The 18,002-nt window shown below is 33.2% G+C and overlaps 1 protein-coding gene and 1 long non-coding RNA gene across 5 annotated transcripts in view; both read right to left on the minus strand.

Annotated features, from left to right (window-relative positions):
- siz (Brefeldin-resistant Arf-GEF family protein schizo) overlaps window positions 1-18,002 on the minus strand; it is a 318,679-nt gene that overhangs the window by 165,896 nt on the left and 134,781 nt on the right. The window lies entirely within an intron of this gene.
- On the minus strand, window positions 7,584-9,850 carry LOC149409967 (uncharacterized). Its single transcript, XR_016305100.1, has 3 exons — window positions 9,323-9,850; window positions 7,970-8,055; window positions 7,584-7,640 (listed from the first exon to the last, which is right to left on the minus strand). It is a non-coding gene; the product is annotated as an uncharacterized LOC149409967 (long non-coding RNA).

Consider the following 18,002-nt stretch of genomic DNA (forward strand, 5'->3'; position numbering starts at 1 on the left):
GAGACTACGTAAGAGTTGATAAGTAGTTTTTTTGCTTCTGTAGGAAGGTTTCTTCGGACAGACTTGAGTTGTCTTAGGTGAAAAAAACCGGTGCTTACAGTCCCATTTATCACCTCACCTTCCTCTTTCTCATCTCCTTCCCTTCCCCACTACCTTCAGTCCCAAAACATACCCAATTGGGAATGCCATAGTCTTACTGGATCCTGACGGTTCGGAGCAGTTGGGACTCTTTTGCGGTTTCACATTTAAAAAAATCTGGCTAATTTTCAATTTTATTTTTTAAATCTTCCATCACTGTAATACAAGGTGAGAATTTACGGTGAAAAACTCAAATAAATTTGTAGTTATCCTCGTTGGTTTTGAACCTGTGACCTCTGTGAATACCTTCTCTATTACCGGCTATTAAATTAATAATAGTAATAAATAAAAATCCGGATTCCACACATTTCTGTTGCCCGAGATATTTATAATATTATTTATTACCCTCGATAATTAGTGAATGTTGAGAGACGGAAGAGAGTGATAGCTTAGAGATAGTAACAGCTGTAAGGACTTGGGAGGGGATGGAGAAAATGAGTGTTGGAAGAATCTGGTTATCCATACTTAGCTAAAGCCAAAAATTTCAAATAACGTTAAATATTTTAATAATGGGCATTTTACACGATGCTTTTTCATACCGATCCCTAAAGTCTATCGGGACCCATTAGTAAATACATTATACATATTCATATTTTCGATTTCAACAGGTAGTTGCCATTTTAGAAGAATTAATATTTTGGGACGCTACTATATCGACAAAAATTGGCAACACTTGAACATAACCATTGATCACAATATGAAAGCATCTGCCATTTGATTTGCTTTTGCCCTAGCCATCAATAAATCATCAAAAATACACGCGGAATTCACAATACCGAACAGTAATACACATTCACAATCAGAAATGTACAATAATCTATATATCAGTATATGTTATAGAAATTCACAATACTGAACAGAAATACACATTCACAATCAGAAATGTACAATAATCTATATCAGTAAATGTTGTAGAAATTCACAATACCGAACAGTAATACACATTCACAATCAGAAATGTACAATAATCTATATATCAGTATATGTTATAGAAATTCACAATACCGAACAGAAATACACATTCACAATCAGAAATGTACAATAATCTATATTAGTAAATGTTATAGAAATTCACAATACCGAACAGTAATACACATTCACAATCAGAAATGTATAATAATCTATATCAGTATATGTTATAGTCTTTTCATCATTTTTTTTTATATACAACCATATAAACATGCAACATTTCCACATAAGATAATTACGTAAAACATCGACGGATGACGAGATGTCAAATAATATCCGCTATATTAAATTTTACGAAAATTGGTACCAAAATAGAACAAATCGTTTTTTTCATCCGGAATCGAATATGAAAAGACGAAACTGGGCGGGAAAAAAACTACGTGTAAAGCGGCCATAGGCATAGAATTGCATGCTTTTTTCAAAAGTCACGTTATTTATGGTTGATATTAGCAGTGGAGGTATTGCCTTAGTAAGAGACCTCCACGACAAATTGAAACGTTAATAGTTTTAGATGTTTTATATATTTTCCAAATTCTCTTATCCCTTTCCCACTTCCTTACAATGTTGTCGGGATGCCTTATTTCCACTGGCGCAAGGCAGATTGAACTGTTCTGCGATATAACATAGTTTTTATTAATCATTGGAAAATCGACAATTGAATTTTATATATTTTTTACATTTCTCACATAACCAAAATTCAACCAAATATAGATTTCAGCTTTGTGTAAAAAAAATATATAATATGAATGTATCATATATGTGAACCTTCCGGAAGAAATTCTCTAAATGACAGTGAAAACCCTGTCAAAATCTGTTGCGTAGTTTAGAAGAACTAAGCGCACAAAGAGACAGACGCGGATAGCGACTTTATTTTATTCTATTTAGAAATAATTCTGATTTCTACATTTATTAAATGCACATTTCGTAATGTTTTAAAAATAATAAATATTATTGAATTAAAATACATATTTTGGCGTTCTATCCAATCTACAAAAAAATACTTGATTTGCGCGTGGATATGTATATATGTAAGGTAAGCACAAAACTATCAACTAATAATCAGCACTCGCTGTAAACATGTGAACTCTATTTCCGTACGGAATAATATAAACTTCAATTTACACTCGAAAGTGCACCGTTCTGCAAATTTAAAGTTTAGCGAGTAAACAGAACTATTATAATGTTAACAGAACTGTTTATGTATTCTCGTTAAACTTTATTACCGTTCAGAATAAGGTGAAAACAACTAAATTACACTTAAGACGAAATAAGATCCTAAAAAAATATCAGTTATGGGCGTGAACGCGATTTAAGTGGGCGAAGCAAATTAGTTTCACACGCGCTCCGCTCGAATTAAATATTATAATATTTCGGGGTGCAGGGGAATGAAGTACGTTGCAATGGGGAACACCCGACACAACGAACAGTTCGAAGTCAGAGCAGCGATGAAATCCACTAGATGGTACCCATGAGTAAGGTTTGAACATGAAATGCTTAATAATGGGCGTCTTTCAAACTATGTGAATAGTAATATTAAGTTGAATGTGCATGTTTTAGGCAAATTTCGATAGAAACGTTACCTATTGCAGAAGGAGCTCATGATTTTATGATTCTTATCAGATTTCTGTAACCATACTGCTAGACGGTAGGCAGTAACTTATGACTCGTAACCGACGTGTTCTTCATTGACAGATGTCAAAGCAATACGGTATTCAATCACGAATCATTTTCATAATATCTGATCATAATTATATCTGAATATATTGACAAGATAAATAAAATATCAGTCATTTTCAATATTTATTATTATCGTTTACAAAAAGTTACATAAAACAAATAATTATGTAATGTAAAAAGCATAAGATGCAACTTTTTTTTGTATAAAGGCCATCATTTATTATAATATAAGTTAGAAATAGTAAAAATAATTTTATATAAAAAACGAAAATAATTATTCAATAAATAGCATTTCGTCGAAATCTAAACGACGATTTCCAAATTGACGTTCTTTACATACAATATCTAAGATATGTGGAGGATCACGAACATTCATAGACCTTGTGACTCCAGGATCGATAAGCTCGACAAGAATGCAATCCATTTAAAAATTAGTTAATTTAATAAGCATTTTTTCTTCCCAGAACTTGTCATCTCGAAGTATACGCTCAACTATCTCTAAGTTAGATAATTACAATCATAAAAAGAGTCGTGCTGCGAAATTCTATTTAATACAGTTAAAGAAAAAATATGTCTTCTATTCTCCTTCCTTCCAGAATAACGGGTTTCTTCTCGTCCTGTGTAAACAAAACTTTTACTTTATTTACGTCAATTTTTTTTTTTTTTTTTAATTTTTTTTATTAAAAGTATACAACACAGAATATAGTATATTATATAAAGCATTGTACTCCCAGGAGTTAATAAACTCATTGCGGGAATGATACGCATTACATGAAACATATAGCTGTATGTATTAAATGGACACATGATGGGACATACACAACATTATTATTTCAGATAGTCATTAATAAGATGAAGTTTGAGCATGTTAGTTTGGGTCTTTTTACATTGACTTGCACATTTGATCTCGTTGGGTAGTTGATTATATTTTGTGAGCTATGTATTCCAGGGATCTTAGTCCATATTTTGTTGATTTGATTTTTGGTATATGTAGTTTGTTGTGATTTCTTGTGTTGTGTTGGTGTACGTCGTAATTGTAATAGAGTGTAGTGTTGGAATGTGCCGAGTGTTGAATTACTTTTAATATAGTTTTCGTTATTTCAAAAGTGGGAATGGTATTAAAATGAAGTATTTGGGTGTTTCTGTAGATGTCTTTGACATGTGTGTCCCAAGGTAAACTGAAAATATTTCGCAGGGCTCTATTTTGGACGACTTGGACTTCTGAAATCATTTTTTTTGTAGCAAATCCCCAGATTCCGGCGAGATATATTAGATGTGAGTGAATCATAGCATGGTAAATCGATTTTAATAGAGAGGGAGGAAGTAACCCGCGAAGTCTATATAAAACACCAGTTATATGAGTAATTTTGGATAGAACATGTTTAAATTGGTGATTCCATGTGAGTTGTGAATCAATGAAAAGGCCAAGATATTTTGTAACATCAGCCCTTTCAAGGCGGTTATTATCAAGACTTATATTAAGACATACATTTTTTTATTTGCAAACAGTATGTAATGTGTTTTTTTTATGTTTAGGCTAAGTTTGTTTAATCGCAGCCAGTTTGCCAGGCAAGCTACATCACTTTCCATTTCCTTTTCAAGTTCGTTTAAATCATTATTGTGATAAAGAATCACTGTATCATCTGCATAGAGTTGTATTGTACCCTTAAGTCCCCATTTAGCAATATCATTTATATATATTAAAAATAGTAATGGTCCAAGTACGGAGCCCTGAGGCACGCCACATTTCATCGTTCCCATGCTGCTTGTCCCCTTTCCAACAAAGGTCTGACAGTGTCGGTTAGAGAGGTAGCTACACAGTAACTTCAGGGGAGTGCCTACTATGCCTAGGTGTTCTAGCTTCTTTAGTAGTATCCCATGGTCAACCGTATCGAAAGCCTTTTTTAAATCTATAAATAAGCCTGCAGCATGCTTACCCTGGTCTATATGCTTTTGGAGGGCGTATACAAAATCGAAGGCAGCACATTTTGTGTTAGATTGGTTTCTGAATCCATACTGTTGGGATGCGAGTAAATTGTTTGATAGGAGATATTTAGTGAGCCTAAGCTTAATAACCTTTTCAAAAACTTTAGAGACGACAAAGAGGATGGATATAGGACGGTAATTAGAAGGATTTTTTTTGCAATCATCTTTGTAAATCGGAATTATTTTTGCTATCTTTAGTTGATCTGGGAAGATTCCACTATTCAGGGATTGATTAATAAGAAAAACAAGGTGGTCAGCTAATATATCTTTGCAAAAGTTCAGGTACACTGGTGTAATTCCATCTAAACCTGGAGATGCATTAGACTTTAGTTGAGAGATGATACTGAGAACTTCTGTTTTATTTGTTTTGGCCATGTATAAGGACTGGATTGCTTTTTGATCCGTGTTTATAGTGATAGAATCATCTGGATATGATGCAATTGTAGCTGCTAAGTTTTCCCCAACTGATATAAAGAAGTTGTTAAAAGTTGAAGCTATCTGTGTTGGGCATGTTATTTCTTCATTCTTAATGAGAAGACATTCAATTTCATCTTTCTGGGGTGTCGAGCTATTTGTTAGAATTGCATTTATTATTTTCCATGTCTGTCGCGGATAACGCAGGTTTTCTTTAAATATAGTCGTGTAGTATTTGGTTTTAGCATATCTTCTATAGTTGGTAACTTGATTTCTTGTTTTATTTCTCAGTGCTGTGAATATATCACTTTGCTGATTTTTTTTCCAGATTTTAAACGCATTGTTGCGCTGTTTGATAAGTGCATTTAATTTTGCATCAAACCATGGAGTATTACCCCTCCGTTGGTCTCCTATGCGTAACTCAGATTTATGTTGGGATGATTTTATTGCTGTTTTGATGTATTCATTAAAATTATTATAGATTTCATTGGCATTACTGGTGGTTTCGTGTGGAAAGTTGTGGGATTCTACATATGTTTTTAACATGTTTTTATCGGTTTTGGTGTTGTTTGAAAAAGAATGTATTCTATTATTAGTGTGATGTTTCAAGCTGTTTTGGTAATCTAATATCAAAATGTTATGATCACTTAGGTAGGCATCTATATTTGCAGTAGTTGAGGAAATATTTTGTCTGTTTGAGATGATATGGTCTATTAGAGAAGTAGAGGTATCTGTTACTCGTGTAGGATAGGATGTGTTACATATGAAACAGTTGTATGAGTCTAGCGTGTTGATGTATTTAAGAGATGTATTATTTTTTTGAAGAATGTCAATGTTGAAATCACCAAAGATAAGGGTATCATCTATACAGTTATTTAAAATAGATTCATGATACATTAAGAATTCGTTAATGTTTGAGGTAGGCTTTCTGTTTATAACATAAATATTTAACGGTTTAAAATTTCTATTACGGATATATAATTGAAAACAATATGTATGGGAAATATGTATTTGAAAATTTTTTACGACTTCAATACGTTCATAATAAAATTATATGTTTAAATCAGAATTTTTCTCCGGTGAAATCGGTCCTTTCGGCATCGGATTATTGATATATTAAGTATTTTCGTGATTAAATAAAAACAATATTAGAAACATTATGTTAATTCACTTTTCAATCAAATTTTGGAATTATACACACGAGCGTATAAGTACGTATAGACGGGTATATACAAGTGTATAAATTACCTGCTGTAATATAGATAGAGGTGGTATATTGCTGAGTCTAGAAGCAAGCATTAATTGCACATTTTTTCTGTGTTCTTTATTCTGCCTTAGATTTTTTTCACCCTGCTTACTAGCGGATACCTGTTCTTTTTTTCTTTGTTGCCATATGCCTTTGCCTTTGTTGTTATATGATATTGGTCGGTTTTTGTATTGATTTGTTGATTATAAACGTACCTACATGTTATCTGGGTTATAAATGTGAGAATGTTGTCGATATATTTGGGGATTCCGTATTATAGGCCAGTACACATAGCGCCAAAAAGGGGGTTGCGATCGTAATTATTCCGGTAGTCCCAATTTTTTTATATGTTTTATAAACTGATCCCATGATGTATAATCTGAATTTCCGACCATGGCGCACCTGTGCTCGCGCCACCATTTAAAAAAAAAACCGGCTGTAATCGCGCCAAAATCTAGTTTTTCCAAAATATCTCATTCTCAATGCAAATTTTGGCTAAATTAGCTAGATAATTAAAGTAAAACATAAAATTACCTACAACTTTTGTGAAAACAATTTTCTTCAATCTCTAATAGGTACCGAGGTAGAAAGTCGTAAAGGTGCGTATATTTTTGAAAAAAACAAGTTTTTTGCGCGACTAGCTTTGATTTTTTGTAAATATCTCGTTTCCAGTACAATTTTGTGTAAAAATTATTGATACTAATTTTGTAGAAAATAAAATTTCATAAAATAAATAGGTATATAATTTATGTGTTTTAATTCTAATACGTATCCAAGCTCTAATCCACCAAAACCAGGCCAAAAATTGAAACAGAGGTAAAGTGTTTTAAATTTCATTCCTTAATTTTATTTTTCTTCAACAATTATTGTTGTGAGAACATATCAGTTGACAACAATCGTCATGCCTGCGTCAGACCTAGCTATAAGGGGCTGGAAACGGCATGCACGTTAGTGTCATAAGAACTAGAGCCAGCAAATAGTGAAAACTTTTCAGGTTCATTCATCTCTGGTCCGTGCTGAAAAATAATGTCAGTTTTTGTTAATTTTTTAGAGCGCTTATTTAATCATATAAAATTAATATTATTTACTTTATATTTACAGAAATTGTGAAAAAATTACCATGTTGAGTGTCGGTATAGTGTTTAACACAATACTCGTATTTTCTTTATTATTTGCAATATTATCTGGATGAAGTCTTGCGGAATTTTTCCTAAAATGAGAAATATTGTTAATTATTTATACTGTCTCTATTCCCTAATTATTTAGAGATGTATTAAGACATGCCCGACAAACTTTCACCAACAATTCCTGAGCTTATTTGGTGTAAAAAATGCATTTCGGTAAAAATAAAAATATGTCACCGGAAATCAAAATTAATTTACTTCTTATATTCCAAATTCAATATGCTCAGAAGTTTATCGACTGCGTATATATGTATATATCTACATATATAAAATTATTTAAGCTGACATTGTACAATTATGTTCTGTAAAAAACGTATCCCAAAGATCTATTTTTATGTGTGTATTTAAGTAGTACCTTCTCCATTCCGTTAAACATTTTCCTTGGTGCCGTAATTTTGTTCGGGATAAAACTCCTTTTGTCTTCTGTTTTCCCATATTTAACTGAAACGTAAGTATATATTAGCCAAGAGATTTATTATAAATTGGTTCAATTTTACCTTAAATTTGAAAATCATTTCAACGTAATTAAGTGCAGTAACTTGGGGAGATAATTGCACAATTCTATCTACAACAAATGATCTAACAATCTAAACTTAAAAGATTAATGACTCTTTTTAATATTCGAATGACTTTAGGTACTTTATAGGTGACATATGTCTAATTGTCTGTATGGAGAAAAACTTTCGATGTAGAGTTTTTGTTTTATGGAAAAAAACTTTCGAATTTCAAAAATTTGTTGTTGGGTAATTTAACTGGTTTTGGTGGATAAGAGCTTGGATACATATTAGAGTTAAAACACATAAATTAAATACCTATTTATTTTATGAAATTTTATTTTCTACAAAATTAGTATCAATAATTTTTTCACAAAATTGTACTGGAAACGAGATATTTACAAAAAACAAAAGCTAGTCGCGCAAAAAACTTGTTTTTTTCAAAAATATACGCACCTTTACGACTTTCTACCTCGGTACCTATTAGAGATTGAAGAAAATTGTTTACATAAAAGTAGTAAGTAATTTTATGTTCTACTTTAATTGTTTAGCTAATTTAGCCGAAATTTGCATTGGGAATGAGATATTTTGGAAAAACTAGATTTTGGAGCGATTTCGGCCGGTTTTTTTCAAAATGGCGGCGCGAGCACAGGTGTGCCAAGGTCGGAAACTCAGATTTTACATCAGGGGACCAGTTTATAAAACATATAAAAAAATTGGGACTACCGGAATAATTACGATCGCGAATCGGTAATTGCCCTGGAGTATTAGTAATGAAACGAACTCTTCACAAACACTTTATTGAAATATAAGAGAATACCACTCCTTAGTAAAAAAACTCCTTTTGTTTTACCATAATTTATTAGATATTCCATTGTTACAACTAACATGACTGTATAATTAGAAATTAATGTAAAAGCCCAGTAGGGCGTAAATAAATAAAACTAGGAAAACGATTCTAGTGAAGGGGCACTCTATAACATTCTGTGCCGCTGGTTGTGACAACCGGACAGACAGCCGCGTCGCGTGAAAAAAAGATTAATAGTAAAAAAGTCTACTTGGGCTAGAAATGATATATAATAACATAACGACAATACTTTAGTGTCACCTTTTTTCTCAAGTGCCTACACATTTACGCATTTAACAATGTATTCTTTTGTATTGGTTATTATTTATATTTATATGTATTATTTATATAAAAAACCTTTACTCACTTGAGGAAGAAGTTAAATTATAAAAAACAGAAAATTTCACTAATAGATTTCAAAGTATCGTTTGATTAAATAAAAAAATACGTAAAAGAAATGACCGGAGCGACCGGCCGGGTGACACAACCTTACAGGCCGGAACTTTCGCGGCGTCTGAATCAATACGTAGTAACTCCTTGTCAACCCGCACACAAATATACTACGCACAATAGAGAGTTTTGAAGTACTGGCGGTCGTTTTTCGTGTATCTGGCCAGAAATTGGATTTTCGCGAGTGTTTTTATTTTAATTAATTCTTATGAATACATTAATAAAATCTCTAATCTTTTGTGAGGGAGTCGTCGGGAAGTTACTAATTCATCGTCTAGAAAAATAAAATCTGGTACTTGCCGCTTATCTTACAACATTTTACATTTAATAAAATGTACTTATCGTTTTACATAATATATTTAATTGTAAGGTCCTGTTTTTATTAATCTTAAATATAAATAACTTGCATCCCTTCGAATCCCTCTAGAAACATTTAAGATTTTAGTAATAAGCTCATCAGAAATAATTAAAATGTGAGCGTCGGGGCAAATCCCCGTTATCAGGGTATTGTGTCGCCTTAACATATTGTATGGTAACCATTATTCGACAGAAGCAGATACAGGCTGGATTCCATGAATCAAGTGCAATTTTGAAGTGGATTTTAAACAGAAGCAATCCTAGTATACGAGAAAAAAAAACTTTTTAATACGTTTCTGATAAATTTACTAGAGCGCGTGGTTTGAGACGGAAAACAATTAATCTTTTTTTGAAGTCCGGAGCCAGTGAGACTATGGCATTCCCAATAATTGGGGTATGTTGTAAGGCTGAAGACATTGGGAAGGGGAAGGAGAAAGCGAGAGGAAGTACCTGGCTAGACGTTTCAATTCTGAATGATGAATCTATGGTGGCTGGATGGTGTGGAGACAAATATCACTTTTGAATACCGAAAAAAACTAAAATACCCGCAGAACTCAATGGAAACATTATAAATATAATTTTTTAATTATTTTTAATGAAATGAGCGCTACGAATTAAACACAATAATAAATAAGTTATTGAACATCAAAATGTTTACATAAGAATTAATTATTTATATTTATTTATTCAATATTGTTTGACGAATCGTATAATAAGAGATCTTGGAGTTCTATTAGACAGTAAGCTTATTTTTAAATCTCACGTCGAGCATATCACGTCGAAGGCTTTGAAAATGTTGGGATTTATACTTTAGAGTAAGTTCAGTTTTCAAAAATCCACAAACTTTTAAGATTCTTTACATATCTTACGTCAGAAGCCACCTGGAGTACGCTTCAACAGTGTGGAACCCTCATTGTTCTACTTATAGAGCAAATCTAGAAAGAGTTCAGAAAAAGTTAATCAAATATGTCTCTTATCGCGTGCGAAATGATGAATACTATGTCCCCATAAACCTTAAATCTCTTGAACAACGCCGTGATATCAGAGACCTATTAATGCTTTGTTGCAACTTATCCAATTCAACATCCCTTCCCGTAGACTCCGAAATAATGAATTGCTGTTCGTCAATCAACATTCTACCAATTATGGATACCATTCTCCTTTGTCCAGAATGTCGAGACTTGTCAACTCACTGTCAAGTCAAAGCATTGAATTTTGTGGTATATGCCTAAATGACTTTCGACAGTCAATACGCAATGTCTAATTTCTAATGCCCTTTGAACCATCTTCATGCTTTGACTTATTATTATCTCCCATTCTTACTTTTATATTATTATTGTCATTGTTATTGTCTTCGCTCCTCATTTATATATGCTCTCCTTTCACTGTCATCTCTGTTTATAAAACTTATTCGTGTAATTAATATGTTGTTAATGGACTATTTGTCCGTAAATAAATAAATAAATAAATAAATGCTCTATAAGATACTTCATAACCATATTGATAACCCATACTTACTACAAAATATTCATTTCAAATGTCCAAAAAGAGTTACTCGATCTCTGGATACGTTTTATATTCCTAAAAGCAATATAAATTACCTTGAAAATGTATTTATAAGAAGAAGCTGTATCACATTTAATAGATTATGCCCAAACATCGATGTGTTTAACACGAACCTAGCTAAATTCACAGCATCCGTAAAAAAGCGATACTGCATCTTATTTAACCAAAAAACTTAATATTTCATTGAATTTTTTTTTTAATATTTCAATTGATTAATAAATTTTTGATAATTGATGTACTTTATCAGAATTGTTTGTATTAGGTATGTTGTTATGTATTTTTCTGTTATCGTTAGTTTTGTCGTTATTTTATTGGTCGATGACATAACTACTCTGATCACTGTCATATATGCATGTATAAAGACTGTTTATAACGCTAATAAATAAAATAAAATAATGACCACCGTAAAACATCAATCACAATGGTGGGTTTATTTCAACAATTCTTCTCGTATTACCATAATATCACAGGAGAAGAAAGAGTAACACTGCTGTCATGTTTTTTTCTCACAGAGATGATGGGACATGCGAATGATATAATAATATCACATTTGATATTTGCACAAACGAAAGTGAGGACGAGAGATGAAATCAAATTGTGAAGTTGTATAACAGCTTTGGTTTCATATGCATTGGTGGGCAATTTGTGGTGGGCGAACAACAACAGAAAAAATGAATTAAGCTTTTTTATCAGTATTGCTGATTTACTAAAAATATCCTCAAATTATACGGAATCCGGTTAGTAACGGGATTGTAGGCCGTTTCCTGTTAAACATTTAGTCCATTCCTATGACAACCTGCACCGAGCCTTGATAATATATAATGACACATGTGTCACATGACAACCTGCACCGAGCCTTGATAATATATGTATAATGACACATATGTCACATGCCAACCTGCACCGAGCCTTGATAATTGTAACGTCAAAGAATTGTGCAAGTTTAGATTGCCACGGTAGTGCCTGATGATTGTTTTGTTGAGAGTTTTTCGGGTGGCTGCCCTGCGATCGGTTGGACGGGCGAGCAAAAATAACGCGGGTAGGTAGATTGGGGACGATTCCGCGGTGCGCGTGGCGTTAGGCGAGAAAAGATGGAAATTGAAATTATTAAAAAAAGATCACGCGGATACCATGAACCGATCCTTCGGAGAATTTCAGTGTAAATTTACAAAACACAAAACAGACGTTTTGACTCCTGCGCGAGATCAGCCGGTTCTTAAAGTTCGAGTGTGGTGGTTCGGTGAGATTGAAATGTTGAAGGATACAGCTTTTCCGTGTAGACTAACCAAATATAAAATAAATGTTTTGACTCCTGTGTGAGATCGGCCTGTTCTTTGTTCGAGTGTTGTTGTTTGAAGAGATTAAAATACACAATCAGTTATTTGGATTAAAAAATGGTTTTATTTGTGAGTGGTTTTGAAGGGTGGAGACTATACTGGATTACCAAGCATGCTGTCGAGGTGACGCAAAGATGAAGCATCATTGTCCCTTTAAACGTTCAATGGATGCTGATTAATTGAGGATGGCTTCGCGCACTCCACCCCACGAATCTCTACCCGGAGCTAACTCAAACGGATTTCGCGGCGACCTGTCGTCCTGCTCACCGCTGGCGGACTCTCCAAACACCTTCAGACATGACAACATGATCAAGGTTCTTCAATGCTTTTACACATTATGTCTTCTTGCCTTAGCCCCCTAATAGCCCTGGTGATTGACAAGGGTCCATGCTCATCAGACACTCATCAGACGCTCATCAGACGCTCATCAGACGTTACATCAGACGTGACATAATATATAATGACATATATTATGTCACATGACAACCTGCACCGAGCCTTGATAATATATAATTACGAAATGCGAAAATATTATGATATATGAACAAACAATTATGTTTTACCAAAAGTTTTACGGAAAACCTATCAATTCATGCAGTCCCGTTTTTAACAGGATTACGAACAATTTGAAGGAGAGCCCTCGCATTCGCAATTTTTACCGATTTATACCAAGTTTCTCGTTAACTCTTCAAGTTCTTATGTTCCAAATCTAAGATAATATTTATATACCTACATATGTTATGTCGAAACGTTAATTATGTGAAATTCCCTCGATAAACTCCGAAAATTATTAAAAACATGTTATGTTATGTTATGTTATTTCATATGTTATAGAAATGAAAAACATCACGGTGTATCTTTAAATGCAACTAAAGCATTTGTTGTGGGATTTTTGCTCTATTTCAAACGAGTCGTGTTTTATTAAATATTTTCACCATTTTCGCTTAATTATTATCGTTTTTTAATAGAATCCAACATTCATATTTACATATCTCCCTTTCAAACCATCTTTGAACGCTCACTCCGGGCTTTTAATAGAATCCAACATTCATATTTACATATCTCCCTTTCAAACCATCTTTGAACGCTCACTCCGGGCTTTTAATAGAATCCAACATTCATATTTACATATCTCCCTTTCAAACCATCTTTGAACGCTCACTCCGGGCTTTTAATAGAATCCAACATTCATATTTACATATCTCCCTTTCAAACCATCTTTGAACGCTCACTCCGGGCTTTTAATAGAATCCAACATTCATATTTACATATCTCCCTTTCAAACCATCTTTGAACGCTCACTCCGGGCTTTTAATAGAATCCAACATTCATATTTACATATCTCCCTTTCAAACCATCTTTGAACGCTCACTCCGGGCCTTTAAGTAAACAATATTTAATATCACTAAGTTTTCTCCGTGAACTCTGAACCACTAGTTTACTAACAGTGTTCATTTGAAAAGTAAATTTGTGCTCGTATTAAATTAATAATTATAGTATAATGAATAGTCCTGAGGCAACTATTTTATAAATACTTTCAGCTTCTCAAAACCTACAATTATAATATCCCGTGATTTGTCACGTAGTGCTTTTATAAAAGGCAGAAGGGAATTAAGCCTCATTTACAATATAGTAAAAAGGAGCAGACGTGCTCTTTTTAAATTCAATGAGGAGCCATTGAAAAGGTCTCTATTGTTGACCGCAGAGACAATGGAGACCTTTTAGTGGCTGTCATTGGCTACGACGACGGCGGGTTTTTTTACTCCTTTGTGAATGCGGCTTTACATTTATTGGCAATGAAAAAAAACTATTAACCTTATCAATATTCTAGGTTTTACAAATAGACAAATGGGGAAATATTAAAACTTTTTATTTATTTCTTGCTAGAGCAATCCCCATGAGTAACAAAACTCATTATAGGACGAGAGGAACTTACATTACATAGGTGGGAGTTAATAGGTACAATTTTACATATATTTTGATATCAAATTTACAAATTTCACATACGAAACAGTACAAAAATATCATAATAATAAGTTTCACATACAAAACAGTATACCAATAGAAAAAGGGAGGTTAAGAAGAACAAGCACGAAGAAACACAAAGGGAAACGGACAGGGATATACACATAAGCACAGGGCTAAGGTAGGAATTTAGAATTTTAGATATTTACACGATAATGAATTTTGAAATGAATGGAAAAACGTTTAAAATGGATTTTACCTTTTGCTTTTCCTGGTTATCTAACCATATAGTAGAAATCTGATAAAATATCTAGTCCAACGTAACTATTTTCAGCTAGCAACGTCACATCCTTCACAATCTAAGAAATAATATTAAAAGTTTTAAAATTGGAAATAACTAGCACATACCCGTGAAAAATCAAGGGATAGTCTGAATTTTTGACAAATCAGTTCCAATTTTGACAATGATAATTTAAATAATTTTCTGTTAAAAATATAATATGTTATCAAAAGTAGGTATTTTAGAGCTCTTCTGAATTCTTCATAAAAATCCGAATTCATTGAACCAGAGTTACGCAGGACACACGCACAACCGAAATTAGTATTTAAATTTGTGTAGCCTTTTTTAAAGGAAAGACAAACTTTCCTATTGACTATTTTCTATATTTTGCTGTTCTACACGATTATAAGGGCTGTTTTATTTTTACTTACACAATTCTCATTTAGAAATCTTTTCAACTTAAAATTTACTTTACTTCTTCATCTTCAGCTTAAGTTAGTTACGAATATGTTTTATACATAAATATATACATTTTTTGGCATTCCAATATTGTATTACTTAAAATAGGATCTCATTTTGCTTAGTTACTTACAATTTATTTTCTTAAGTTCTATTTAGAATGCTGTTGGGAAGTAAGAGCTTCACAGATGCAGTCATAGAGGGCAGTGAATAGAGCTTGCGTGGAAGTCCGCAAGATGGCAGCCAGTGGCCAGTAGTCGCCAGGGCCAGTGAGAATGCTCCCAGACAAACTTACTGTTCTCAGATCTCAATTAGCCAGCTTCTAGTTAGGTCGAATATCGAGTCACCATTGTAATACGCGAAGTATTAATAAATCCCTGATTTATCACAAAGAACTATTTATTTATAATCTCCTTCCACGACGAGTTGGAGAACTGTTTGTGGGAATAAAACAAATGCTTTGCTATTTTACACGCTCTTTATTACGTACGCAATGTCTTATACTATAAGATATATCATGTAAAATCCGAAAGGCGTTGATGATTCAAATAAAAAAAATCGATTCACTAGCTTCCGAACACCTTGTATAATTTACACCGTATTTAATATTTGTAAAAACGTTACGAACCCCTGCAGCAAATCGCGTTCACCTTCGCAAATAAATTAACGTATTAGAAATTTCCATGGACGAGTCCGTCAGTGGTCACGTGGTCAGTGCGGCGACCGGGATTCGGCCTGGCCCCGGGCGCTATCTGCGCGGGCACTTGCCACAAGACTTGCTGTCGTAACAAACCGATACGTGTTTTGAATCATTAGCGAGTACAAACACAAACAACTTGCTCTCTTATAATTTATAATGGTGTCGCGCAACGACAATAAACTCAGAATCGAGTGGTCTTATAATCTGTGAGTCAGATTGAAAACTGTATTGAGAAACTAAATCTGCAATGTTATTATCGTAGGTAGATAACGAGATGCAAGAAACTTCACACCTGTGGGTAGTTGGCATTAGCAGTGCTGATTGAAGAACAGTAATTAGTAATTAATATTTATTATTTCGGAGTCTACGGGAAGGGGTGTTAAACTGGAAGAGTTGCCAAAATATTATAAGCAATAATTAGTCTACTGAAATATCATAAAAGATAGACTATATTTTTGTAAGAAAGGCTTTGTTAGTGCTAAATTTCCCACTAGATGGCATCGAGACATATTATATCTACATTTGTTGGTGAAATATTTTGACTTGTCAAATATTATTATTATTTTAATGCATAAAAAAACCTTGTCTTATAAACATTAGTTTATCATTGTAAAAATAATGGAAGAGTTGTACCTAACAAAGAAGGCAAGTCAATATTATTGGATCACTAGCTGAATTCCTCGGCGTTGCCCGGTTTTTACCAAGTGTTTTTCTAAATCTTGTGTAGATAGTAATTTTCCTCTTATTTTGAACGTTAAGTATCAAAATTCTGCTCTAAGGACTTATAAAATTTGTGCTCCTTATTTATTATTTAATTTTAGATGCCAAACCACCAGGCGAACACATTTCATATGTGTTCTTATTTTGTGTTACTATTAATGTAAGTATGCATTCATTATTTCGTACTAACAATCATGCATGCAGGGACATTGGAGGGTCTAGAATCGTTTTAAAATAAATGTAGCTTCTTTTTACAAAAAAAAAATTAGAGTCCTGACGTGTGCGGCTAAGGAGGTTAAACAATCAGTTTCCTCACACAGCCGTCGGGAAAGGGTGGGTCCCCCTCCAATGCTCTAAGGATTGGGAAATTGGGATGAGGGTGGTTTTTCGAAATCTCAATGAGACCGTTAACATCCTCATTTTGAAAAAACCGCTGCCCGCTCCAGACACTCTTCTATATATAAATAGAAGAAAGATAAATAGGAGATATATAATTAGACTAGCTAAAGTCCCGGTGTTGCCCGGACTGTGCACATTTTTTTTGGAATCAGATATATTTAGTAACTTTCCAAATGTGCAAAGTGTCGTCAATCTCGGAATAAAACAGTAGATTTGTATAAAAATCAAAAGCGCCATAAGCCCACCGCAGACACTCTATTTATATATTCTGTGTCGCTGTTTTAGTTGGAAAATCACCTCAATCATACAACTGAATAATTCTGTTGATGATAATTTAGAAAATGCAATTTAGATCAAAGCGTTTTTCTAAAGAAAGGTTTAATTTTGTTGAACATCATCGTGAGTACTAGCCTCTTTCAGATCCTAACATCCAAGCAATTCCTCCTGTGCTATGTTGTTCAGATTCGAAATAATTATTGTGGGCAGCATAGCATAGAAAGGGGAGCAAACATAGACTAATTCCTATGTCTGTGGGAGCAAATGACACTAGCATATTCAAGACGAGGGCGAACCAACGAACAGTAAAGCGTTTTTTAGTGTAAGAACCTTAGATAATAATCAAAGAGTAATTTAAGTGATTTATACGATATTATTAAAGTGAACCCAAGGTCCCACTAGATATACAAACGCTATTTGGTTTATAATCAAAACAGAATCTGCTTTTTAGTCCTATAAAAGTACCTACACACCAGATCTACAATTTAAATATGCTTATAAATAAATAATAAAAAGGCAGAAGATGAATTACAGTGAC

Source organism: Hesperophylax consimilis, chromosome 29 (genome assembly GCF_061612785.1).
Source record: "Hesperophylax consimilis isolate HC1 chromosome 29, BYU_Hcon_1.0, whole genome shotgun sequence".
NCBI classification, from domain to species: Eukaryota; Metazoa; Arthropoda; class Insecta; order Trichoptera; family Limnephilidae; genus Hesperophylax; species Hesperophylax consimilis.